Source organism: Pteropus alecto, unplaced genomic scaffold (genome assembly GCF_000325575.1).
Source record: "Pteropus alecto unplaced genomic scaffold, ASM32557v1 scaffold40, whole genome shotgun sequence".
Classification (NCBI taxonomy): domain Eukaryota; kingdom Metazoa; phylum Chordata; class Mammalia; order Chiroptera; family Pteropodidae; genus Pteropus; species Pteropus alecto.
The window spans coordinates 2,031,220-2,037,203 of record NW_006431919.1 but is presented as its reverse complement, the minus strand read 5'-3'; the positions used below and the strand labels follow the sequence as shown (position 1 = coordinate 2,037,203).

At 46.8% G+C, this 5,984-nt stretch overlaps 1 long non-coding RNA gene across 1 annotated transcript in view; it reads left to right on the top strand.

Annotated features, from left to right (window-relative positions):
- LOC112475224 overlaps positions 1 to 3,139 on the top strand; it is a 6,524-nt gene extending 3,385 nt beyond the window's left edge. Inside the window, exons 2-3 of the long non-coding RNA XR_003044611.1 lie at positions 2,417 to 2,486; positions 2,585 to 3,139. This is a non-coding gene — a long non-coding RNA (uncharacterized LOC112475224). The remainder of the gene's footprint in view (positions 1 to 2,416; positions 2,487 to 2,584) is intronic.
- The last annotated feature ends 2,845 nt before the right edge of the window (positions 3,140 to 5,984 follow it).

Sequence of the window (5,984 nt, the reverse complement as noted above, 5' to 3'; positions counted from 1 at the left end):
TTTCCCGCTTCATGGCTTACTACCCAGGTGCGGGCAGGGGCAAAAAAGGGCACATGGGTCTCAGTGTTGGCAAAAGAGATTCCCAGTCTCCGGGCCCTGGGATCTAGGCTGGGAAGGAAGTGAAGACAGATGGGGTCAATTTTCAGGGAGACAGAGAAAGCCTTCGTGCACTAGGCGGCCAATGAGGCTTTAACCAGGAGCCTGAGCTTGGAGAGGGTTGGCCACTTCGTTGATGGATATGCCCAGTTACTGACCAGGTGGCTGGATGGGCTGTTCACTGAGACAGGGAACAGGGTGATGAACATCCAAAACATGTAGATTTTTTTCACCCTTCCAAGAACCAATATTCGCCCCCTCGGGGGCATTATTGCCCAGTAGAATGCAAGCCTTAGTAAATTCCCTGGAGGCAGACTTGGGGTTGTTTTGTTGGCTGCACCCCCATCAATAAATATTGGCAAATGCAAGCGTAGTTACAGCCCAGCTCTTGACGAAGGGAGGAGGGCAGAACAGACCGTGAGTATAGGCCTGGAAACAGAAATGCGGAAGGCTTCTAGAAGGCAATAAAGAAGGAACCAGGGGCTGAGTCCTTGGCTGACCTTGGAAGAAATGGAGAACTGGTATTAAATTAAAAAACAAAAATAAAAACAAACCAGGATGGCCTAATACCTTCTATCTGGTAACAGGTTGGTTGTTTTTGTTTTGTTCCTAATAAAATTCATTTGAGGCACTTATGCTTTGTCCTCGGCTCCTGGGAGGCTGCCTCTTCTGTGGACAATTTCTTTATTTCCTTGATTTTCCAAATCATACCCTTCATTGAATTGCCGCAGGGCCCAAGCACAAAATTAAAACATTAAACTGATAAAATATAACATGGCAACAATTAAGACAGCAGCAAACAAAACAGCACATTAAAAAAAAATTAGCCTCAGAGCATTTTTCTACCAGTTAGAAAAAGATATCTTCGTTAGCAGTAGAAGCCAGAAGCTTCCAAACCACTCAACTGCGAGAGCCTCTTGAGTAAGCAGCATGCCTTAGTCATCTCGAATTCTCAATCAGGGCACAGTGAGGGCACTGGGAAAATGAGTACAGGAAGAACTGTCAGTAGAAGAAAAAGAAGCTAAGCTGGTGGGGCATTATACCCTTTTTTTTTCCCCAGCAGGAGTGGCTCCTGCACAGAGGTGGGAGGTAGCATGATGCAGGGGAGAGACTACTGGGCCAGGAGTGAAGAAATTACCCTTTTGGCCTGGCTCTGCTGTGTTACTTTGGGCTACTTTCTTGCCCTCTCTGATCCTCAGCATTTTTTTGTGGTTGAAGGGGTTGGAAAAACGCCCTACCAGCATTGGAACTCTCAAGAACAGGGCCCATCTGGGAAGGCTGCCCTTGCCCCCAGGACCCAGAGACAGCCCCTCCATCCACTGAAACAGTGGGTTCTCTCTGGCCAAGTCACTTGGGCCAGTAGGTTTCCCATGGCTTCTTTCCTCTCGTGGGATGATAATTTCTCTGTTCCTTTTTTTTTTTTTTTTCAGTTTCATTGGAGATTTTGAAGATTTACAAAAGGTTGAAAAGTTATTACCAAAGAAACAAGTTAAACTATTGATAGATGTATAGAGACCAAGTTAATCTTTCTAACCTCTCATCCATTCCCAGCCCACTTCCCACACTCCAGGCCCTCCCCTCCCCAGCCAACCTGAGGGGCAAGGCTGGTGTCAGATTCCTTTGCATCCTTCCTGTGTGGGGACAAACAGAGACATCCTCCACAAGGTTTTAACCTCCTTTTCTTTTTTGTTTATTTTTCTTTTTTACAAAAGGAGATCGTACTAAACACACAACCCTGCAACTAACTTTTTTTGCACTTAATAGCACATCAGAGCCATTTCTCCAGACATCTGAATCTGCCATAGGCTTTTGAGTAAAGGTAACAGCTCACATCTATAGAGCGGGTACCCTGAGCCAGGGCTGTGCTGCAAGGCTTACAAGCACTAACTGGTGTAACCCTCAGAGCACCTTATGAGGCATGTGACTTGGTATCAGCCCTGTTTATAGATGAAGAAACTGAGGCTCAGAGAGATCAAGCCTTGGGCCATGCAGCCAGTGAGTGGCAGGATATAGACAGGCTCCAGCTGCTGGAGTGCTCGGTCCCTGGGCGGGTCGATTGACAGACAGAGGTAACAGACAGCATGATATAGATTATTCGCTTCTAGTTTTCTGGCTAATACAATGGTGCTGCTCTAAACACACTAGTAAAATACATCCTTACAACCCCAAGCTTTAATTGTTGTAGGATGAAATCAAAAGTGGGCCATAGGGGATGCACGGTTTATTTAAATAGCTAAAAGCCAGATTAACTGCCAAAAGGATTGTAGCAATTCACAGTCCCATTAGCATAATTTCTTATTTATGTGGTTTTATTTCTCAGAGCTGGAAGGGTCCTTGGAGAGCATCGAGCCCAGCTCTCTCCTCTTACCAATAAGGATATAGGCCTAGAGGTAAGAATCGACTTGGCGAGGACCCCAGTGGGGTAGAGGCAGAGGCAGGCCATGTTCCTCTTCGCCTGGACCATTGCCATACTGTTGTTTCCTCCCAGGCTGCCTCTGCTTCTGTTCTTTTCTCCCCTGTCCATTCTCCACACTGTATTTGGCATCACATCACTCCCTGCTTATCACACTTCCCTCGGGTGAACGACTGACCACAAGATCAAGTCACGACTTCTTAATTCAAGCCCATCCCAGTCTGTTCAGCCTTCAGAGCCAAGTGCAAATGCCACCTCTTCAATCATGCTTTTCCTGGCTGCCCCAGCTTCTTTCTCACCTTGGGCAGGATCATCCCTGTTCTGCAATGAGGCCCCTATTTGGAGGAGCCTCATTGCAAAAGGACCTGCCAGGAGGGGGCAGTGCAGAACCGAAGAAAGGTCTCCCAAAAGGTCAAGGTCATCAGGGTGCCTGGGGCCCATCACAAGCCATTTGGTGCACACCCCTTAATCTCCAGTGAGGATGCTTGTGGGAATATGGGGTTCCACCCCAGTGTCATGACCTTTGGCAAGCCTCACCTCTCCCTGAGCCTTAGTTTGCATCTTTGTAAAACCAGAGAATTGGACCAGTTCAGAGTTTCTGGAAGTATGGTGATGCACAAAGTGACATCAGGAGAGAAATAGATTTTAAAATGGACATTTTAAAATCGAAATCATTATGTGTTCATTTTAATGTGTATTAATAAAAAAATAACTAGCAAATGAAACCTGTTATTTCAGAGATATTATTGCTTAGAAGGGGGCTAAAGTAGGCATTCAAGTAAAAAAAGCAGTGAGTCAATATAAAAGAAAGTGCCAATTAAATAATAGTACAGGTGGTAAGACAGCAGTGAATGGCTGCAATTGAGAAAACATTGGTCTGCCTTTGATGTTTTAGAATTCTGTGATTTGTGGTGACTCCTACCCTTGCTAGGTAGGGAAGAAGGGGTGACAGGCCTTGTGGCAAAGGGGCAGGAATTCAGAAGACGGGCCTGTCCCTACCCCTGGACCCTCCTCTACCTGTGGAGGGGTATGAGTGCTTGCCCCCCTCCCTGCCTTCTTTCTCGGCTTCCCTGCAGTTACTAAGGAGTGGGAGGCTGAAAGGGGCCGCATTCTGGAAGCTCATCTGCTCCCTCATTCTCACCCAGCACCCTGCTTGGCATAAACTATTCAGGGTGATGATTAACAAGGATGCAGGAAGGCACTGGGGGTTGGGAGAGGAACAAAGGCCATGTGAACAGAGCTTTCTCACCTTTGTGAATGTCCAACCTGGATGACCACCTAATGATTTCCAAACTTGGCCATGCATTGGAATCATCTAGCAATTCAATAGAAATAAAATCCCAGTGTCCGCCTCAGGCAATCCTGAATATGAGGCCCCTGCATCTGCATGTTCAAAAACTCCTCAGTCTATCCCGATGCTTCTAGGTTCAGAACCACCATGTTAGACCGTACATCTCCCTCAGAGTACCTTCGGAGACATAGAAGCTCAGAGAGGCTGTGTCTCTTGCTCAGAATCAGCCAACAAATCAACAGCAGAAGACCTGACTCCCAGCTCACTTTTTCCCACTGAGCATCGCTTGTTGAGCCTAGTTTGGGGTTGGCAGAGAACTCCCCTGACAAATGGGTGGGGTTTCTTTGAGCCTCCTTTGCCTCAAGGACTTGCTGCAGAAAAGAACACGCTGTGTAAGCAGCCATCTGCTGAGAAGGCCGGAAGGGGTGGGGAGGGGTAGAGATAGGTGGCGATGGAGGGGGTGGCTGGGACACGCAGCCTCTTCCCTACAGTTGCCATCCTGCACATTAGCCTGCTGAGGGCAGGAGCCAGCACAGATGTAGGCCACCAGTAGCTGCGTTTTTCATGAGGGATCCTTAAGGAACAGAATTAGGAGCAATGACTAGGAGGAAAATTCCTGATGACATTTTCTAACAGTGATCATTGACCTGGGAGAAAACTGACCTTGGAGCAATTTCCAGTGCCCTGCTTTTTTTTTTTTTAAATTAAGTATTTAACATATGAAAAACATGGGGACAAATACCTACAGCTCTCATGTTCCCAGGACCTGGATTGGGAAATGAGACATCAGAAATAAATAGGAACTTCTCAGCCCATTCCCCTCCCTCCTGAGTCACCACCGTGTTCCCTGAGGTAGGCACGCATTGTTCCTCTACATGTTTTCGTATTTGTGCTGCATATGTATATATTTATAAAACATATACAGCATTGTTTTGCAGATTTTTAAACTTTTAATAAATGATGGAATTTTGTACATAGCCTCCTGTTTAAGCGACTTGCTTGTTTTTGTTCAACATTTTGTTTGAAATCTATCCGTGCTGTGCTGAGCTCTGCGTGCATGTTAGCACTACCCTAACCTATTTCACTAAGTATGTGCCACAATTTATTAATCTATGTTCCCATAGATGGGCATTGGAGTTATTTCCAGTCTTCCACAATACAAACTACACTGCCGTGAAAATACTTGCACATTTCACTGTGTGTGCCCAGAGGAGGGGGTCGCTGGGTGCAGGAGCTTCTTCAGCTTCGTCTGCCGTTCCCCGACCGCATCTGAAGGGCTGGCCAATTTCTGTCACTCCACATCCAGACTCACGTTGGGAATTGTCAGACTTTATGCCACTCTGGTGGGGGCCAAATGTCTCTCATTTGTGTTTTTAATTTGTGTGTCTCTGATCAGTGGAGCTGAAATGTTTTTATCATTTGACCGGTTGTCTGGATTTTCTCTTCTATGAATTGCCTTTGTATCCCCGGCCATGTTTCCTTGGGTTGTTTGTGTCGTTCTTAATGATTTGCGGGAGCTCTAATCCAAGGTCTGTCGCTACAATCTTCTGCCAGTTGGTGGCTTGTCTTTTCACTTTATTTATGGAGTCTTTCGAGGTACAAGTGTTTTATACTTTAATATAACCAACAGCGTCAATCTCTTCCTTATGGTCTGGGCTTCTGCAGTCTGCAGTAAGTTGAGGCTATTTTGCCCTGTACGACGCTCCTCATGAGGTCTTGTGGCAGAGTAAGAGGGGTTTGGGCTCTCGAGCCAGGCCAACTTGGGCTAAATTCAGGCTGAGGGATTTACAGTTGGGTGAACTTGAGAGTGAGTTATTTTACCTTTGGGCTCAAGCTTCCTCTCTTGTAAAATAAGGGTAAAGACAGTGTCTAGCTCTCAGGGATGCTGTGAGGCTAGAAGGAGGAGGACAATGGTAGAAGTGCCAAGGACCTGAAGGGAAAGATGACTCACTGAGAAGTCTCTGGAGAAGCTGTCACCTGAGACCCATCCAGCATGATGTCCTAATCTTGCCCCCAAAGGGCTCAACACAATCTCTGTAGATCTAATTACATGTCAGCGTGGGCCTTGGTCTCTGGAGGAACTGGGACGGGTGGAACCAAGGTCTCCCGCTCCTTCCCTTCCTCCACGGCCCTGGGTCCTGAGCCTATGTTCGGGGACTCTACAGGCAGGGACATGTGGAGTGG